General features: G+C 41.5%; 1 protein-coding gene across 1 annotated transcript in view; it reads left to right on the forward strand.

Annotated features, from left to right (window-relative positions):
- Nucleotides 1-4140, forward strand: part of EPHA4 (EPH receptor A4) — a 192509-nt gene extending 188369 nt beyond the window's left edge. The window contains exon 18 of the mRNA XM_069618223.1: nucleotides 990-4140. The gene's annotated coding sequence lies outside the window, so the exon portion shown is untranslated. The remainder of the gene's footprint in view (nucleotides 1-989) is intronic.
- The last annotated feature ends 1860 nt before the right edge of the window (nucleotides 4141-6000 follow it).

Here is a 6000-nt window from a genome sequence, read left to right on the forward strand (position 1 = left end):
GCAGATTTCATGGTGGAATGATGGCTTCAAGATTGTCAGATAAAACGAAGCCACCAATGGTGAATTGTAACATTATTCCATCAAAGGGAATGATTAAATAATGCCATCAAGGGTCCATGGTGAGAGAATGCTTTCAGTTGCCCTTGGTGACATGATGCCACAGATAGTGCATGGTGAAATGTGACTTCAACAATGCATGATGAAATGATAGCAAGGCTCCTATTGCCGCCACGTGGGTTTTCTGGGAAAATCAGGGTATGGTTAAATGGTGCCACCAAGAGTGTATGCTGCTATGATCTGATAAAACAAGCAGAGCAAAACGATTAAAGGTTCCAGGAGCAAGTTGTCTGTGCATTTCGCCATCTAGTGACATTCCATGTGTCATTATACCACAGGATGTGTGTCCACACTCGAAATGTCTTCACTCAATTTTTTTCTGCATGTGTTTCATCTGTGTTCAGTTCGAAAACCTAAATTAGGCAAAATCCTTTCAACGTCTAGCACCACATAATAGTGTTTAGATGCTGATCATTCAGCGCCATCAACTCAAAAAAAGCCCGCCATTATTGTCCCCATTTTTCAGTTTCTTCATTCATGGTATGGTAAGGATCCCTTTATCAATAACATTCCCACATTCTCCATTCTGTTACCATAGAATAAAATACTTCATCGTTTTTGGAGCTTAGATCTTTACCACATCCCGCCTGCATTTCTGAAGATTCATACCTATAATTGTCGAGGTGCGCCATTTCCTCGCAGTGTAAACATGAATGTGAAAAGGCACCACCATATATGAAAAAGGTCTATTGTTCAAACTTCATTTTGTTTCAATATTAGCTTTTGACCGCCCCCGTCTGAGACGTGGCCAAGTCCCCTTGGAGTTTATTGCTCTCGGTTGGTCGAAGCACTGCCACTGTCTTGACTTATGTGTTGGAGTCCATACCTTTTCGCCCCGCCTGACCTTCTGCTCTCTGATCTTCTTTTTGCAGGTTACAAGTCTGCCTCGTTGGTCTCACACGCTTCTCAGCTCACCACCAGGATTCTGTTCCCATTGGATGAGCTTATAGGCGCAGGACGCAAAGCTGTATAAGGCATTCACGCCTTCACCAAAACAGTTGGCAAGAGACATTGACAAGCGCCCGGCATCTGAACAACCGTGTGGCTAAAAATGGACGTCTTTGAAAAAAAACAGACTCAAAATGAAGGCACCGTTTTCTGAAGTTGTTACTTGAGTGATGCTCTGTATCAAAGCAGATAACCCTTGGTTTTGTTAATTCTCGTTATTTTTCTCTTCTTAATTTTGGACATTCCGTTGCCATGACTGTGTGCCTCAGCTTAATCTGTAGAGCTCGCTTCAAGGGACCATATCCAGACCTACAGCACAGATCCAGTGCACACCAACTACCTGAAGAAGGGTTTCCACGTTCATTTCCACCCAAAAAGTGCCATTGCTGTGATCCACATTTGCAAGCAAATGTATGTTTCCTCAGATCAACTGACACATGATGGCGGAAAAACATGTTTGTGTTACTCCCATTGGTGGAGCAGATTTGTCATAATTGCCTGAAAGTAGCCACAGGCGCTTTTGGGTTTCACGATCAATGAGCTGAAGGGGCCCAAGATAAATTGCGGTTGTACCCGCCCCCACAGGCCCAAAACACACACCCTTTAGGGGTGGATTTTATAGGTTCATTTTTAAACTGCCACAATACTTTGAAGAATTGGAATTCTATGCTGACAAGAATGCAGACGTTTCAGTTGAAGTTGTAGTGTCTACATGTTTGGTACCTGCAATGATGGTGGCATCACCATTGTTCCCATATATGCTGGTGCCATAGCAGGCAAGCACCCGCCCATGGAAGGAAAGGCGTGGACTAGCACGCTCAATTGCCAATGTGTAAAGGAAGGGGAAGCAGCCGTACTGCAAAATAAGATAGAAAAAGACTTTTTGAATGCTAAAAGATATATGCAATTCTGAATAATTCACAGCAGATCATCTACTAATGTGCCAACCCCCTGTGGAAATGTTGTGTGCCCTGGAACTGGTAATCAAATTCTTCGATAAGTCACAGCACGGCTCCGTAGGAAAGGCTTAGCCGTTTGAGTTGACACTGCTAATTGGTGCAGGACCTTGTTCTAGTAATGATCACATTGCCTAGTTCATAGAAAAGGCTAAACGCATGGCTGTTGTCACACTGCGCACCCTACACTCCCAACGAGAGAGCACAGCCCTCCTCCGCATTGCCTAGTTGCGGTTAGAGATCACTTTGAATACGAAGCTCCCTCTATTCCAAGCAAGAGGGCGGGGGGGCAGTTGCAGCTTAATCGCTAAATGCTCTTAGGGCCTGATTCAAAGCAGCATTTTATAACGGTAAAATCCCATTGAAAAACACTCTGTGAATCAGGTCCTGTACGTTTATCTGCAGCAGTTGATGGTACGGAATGATATGCACTCAAACATACATGCATACAGCCGACACATTTCTCTGCAGAGATTTATAAAACAATATTGAAATTTAGTTCGCATCCAAACAATCCTTGTCATGAAAATAGTCAAATTTGGTAACTTTTATTTGGACCTTCAAAACTTAAAAATGTAGGGCATATAGTGTTGATGTGAAGGTACTTTGGTTCTTGCTTAAAACGTACACTGCAAAATGAATCATCTCCATGCGTCACCTTTACTAGAGAACCTGATAGCAAAGGCTGAGGCAGATCGGCCATGATTTTATATGACAAGGATTGACAAACATATGTAAAATAGGCATATTCTGTTGTACAGGCCACCTGCAAGAGTTGTGACCCAATAAATGCAGTATTGCTTTTATCATAAGGGTTGAGACCCGAGTTTGCACTTGCCATTCTCTACAGTTGTGCATTCCATAGCACTGGAGCACACTGGCATGGCAGGGTCTCTCACTAACGGACCATCTAGGGGTTTCATCTGGTGGCGTTGAGGCAAAGGGTGTTAGGTAAGCTTCACTGGCAAAATAGCTCATCACAGAGAAAATCACTGTCGGCATAAAACCAGTGCAGTGGAATCTAACCCTTGCAACCAGCGAGGATGTTTCAGGAAACGAGTATGTGAATCTATCTGACCTCAGCTCTACTCTTCATGCCATGCATGAATTGACTATTTGAGATCAGGCGTCACCTAATTAAACCCATGCCTTCATCTAGTTAAGACCGCATGGCAAGATCAGTCACTTAAAATTACAGTCGCATACGGAGCAACTAAAAAAACGGAATTAGCATAATAGATGTAAACTCATTTGACCCAAAACATTTGATCGAATTCTTTTGACCTTTTTTTCGGTCAAATCTAATGAAATATATAAATGGGGGTGGGTAAGGGTATATATTAAATGGTTGAGGGGAAGTAGGGGGGTTGCGTGGGGTCTCCCCCCCACATTTTAGACTGAAAACAAGGTCAAATAAATTAGATCAAATGTGATTAGGTCAAATATTTTAGGTCAAATAGACCCAAACCACAAAATCAATGACTCGCTACATTTGCTTGCCTTATCTCCTATTTTACAGAAGATACCGTTAATGGGATGTCTCCTGCTCAACATCCTCTTTACTGGCTCAGATATTTCTCTTTTCATTCCACCCTTCACTTTAGATTTTTTTTTTGCTACGCTGATTTTGCGATGCGTGTATGTTCTGAAAATGAATTTACATATGTATACATGTAAAATGCAGGAAGATAGTTCTTACCAGTTTCCTGAAATACGCCAGACTTTCCTTTGCATAACATTTCCATAGCCGGGAAATTGCCTCCTGAGCGCAAATCAAACAAAAGAGTGCATTTATTTTTTGTATCACTGAAAGAATGTTGGAATATGCAAGGACTGTGGATAACATTAGAATGTATGAAGCATATTATTATTTAGTTCATACTGGAAAAAAAAATAACCGAGCATTTCTTCGCTCATATTTGGACTGGCTGTTGGTTAGACATATAGATTTTCTATTTTGTTTTAATTTGTAATTTTTCCCTTCTTGAATTTTAGGTACACATAACTTATGTCATTTATTTATGGTCTTTTATACCTAGTTTGTAAAATTGTAAAATAGAAAGCTAAATGCAAGTGTTTGCATTTGAAAACAATAAAGTAGTTGCTGTAAAAACTGGAATGCTGCGTGTTGTGTGTATCGCTTCTCCCAACCCGTGGGACATCAGTATGAATTGGATAAAACAGTACTGGATCCGGTATTTCTTTGACAAAATAAACAGAGATGGAAAAATGAACACTTGGAACGTAAGGATTTTCAACAGTTGGACAATGTCAGAGAAAACAGGCTCGCACATCAGTTTCGGGTGATGACAAACAGGGGGATCCTTATTTGCTGTCTTGTAAGCCAAGAAGAAAACATATCCGACATCTAACTGAAAATGACAGCTATAAGCCCAACCACCCTGCAGATCCCTTACCTGTATTGGCCACTCGTCGCCTGTCGGAAGCGGACCCTAACAACATTCTAGAACCATTGCTATGCCTTCAGGCACACACATCCCTCCCCTCGCCACATGTAATGGACTCATCACCTTACAGTCCCTTTACCGTGATTATTTCCAGTTACTGTGCCATGTGGCCACTTTCAGTATGCCGATTCCCACCAAAGGGCACAGGACATCCATCCCCATGACGACTTCTGCTTGTTTATGAGCAGTCCCATTGTTCATTCTAGTTCAGTTTGGCTTGGGAGGTCTTGCTGCACAGCACTTTAGTAGTGGCAAAGTTACTGGAGAAAGGGATTTCTAAAAAGGTCCACTAGAAAAAGAAACCAAATGATATTAGGGCCTTGATGTAATGGAACATTTGCTTCTTTTTGTGAACATCATCTTTTATTTATGATTTTGATTTATTGAACTTTCTCGCATAACTCTCCTCTTTTGCAATTTTGTACAATCCCAAAGAAGCAAAACAAACTTTATTTCAAAATGTGTAGTTCCGTGCCATGTTACAACAGTATAGCTTTCATGATAACCGGGTCAACCCAGAGAGGCCTTTTCTACTCCCCTACATTACAGTCTAAAATTCAGTGTTCATCACAGCGTTAACATCTAGGGCCAATTAATTTGGCACATAGTAGACATTGTTAAATATCACTGTAGAATAACATATTTAATTATTTAACATCCTATGGGGTCTGTGAGAATTTATGGTGATCAAGAGGGCCCCTCTATATCGGAACCTACAACAGCACATCCTTATTACTGCTAAGACAAATGAGAGCAATATCAGACACAAGGTGATGGTAAGGAAAGTTCTTTCCCGTGCACTTTCAACTGCATAAGGTGTCACAGCAGAAGGGGTGCACAGGCTAGCAGTTCAGTGCGCTACCTAGGAAGCTGGGTTCTCTTCATTCAATATCACCCCGAATATGTGCAACTCTTTTTGAAATTCAGTTCTTTTCTCAGCCTGTGGCAATAACTCTACTACTTCCTTTATTATTGACGCCAAATTCTTTACAGAATTCACACAATGTCTCCTTTGACAAGTGTGAGCAGTCCTCAGGCCTAAAGTAGGCCAAAGTTTTAGTTTTAAATCTATATATATATATAAAAGTCAAAAGTTGTGTGAAGGTTTGTGGCTTGGCACGAAGCATTCCTGTTACAATTCCACACAGTTTCACCAACCTGCAGCACATTTTGTATACTTACCCATTAGGACCCTCTGGATATTACTGGCTACATGGCAGTAGACACCCCACCCTTTTCCCCGGATTTCAGCAAAAGTTATAATATGTGGGTTTGCTGCTAAGCGAAGCGCTGTTCCTTATGCAATTCCACACCGTTTAACCAGTCTGCACCACATTTTGTATGCTTATCTGTTAGGACCCTCTGGACATTACTGACTATGTGACATTTGGACACCCCACCCCTTTCCCTAGATTTCAACAAAAGTCCAAATTTGTTTGTGGCTTTGTGGCCTGTAGACAAAGCCGTAAAGCATGTTGACAGTGAAGTGAAAGAAAACATGTATGAGAGTT

Source organism: Ambystoma mexicanum, chromosome 10, assembly GCF_040938575.1.
Source record: "Ambystoma mexicanum isolate Mex_15411 chromosome 10, UKY_AmexF1_1, whole genome shotgun sequence".
Taxonomy (NCBI): Eukaryota; Metazoa; Chordata; class Amphibia; order Caudata; family Ambystomatidae; genus Ambystoma; species Ambystoma mexicanum.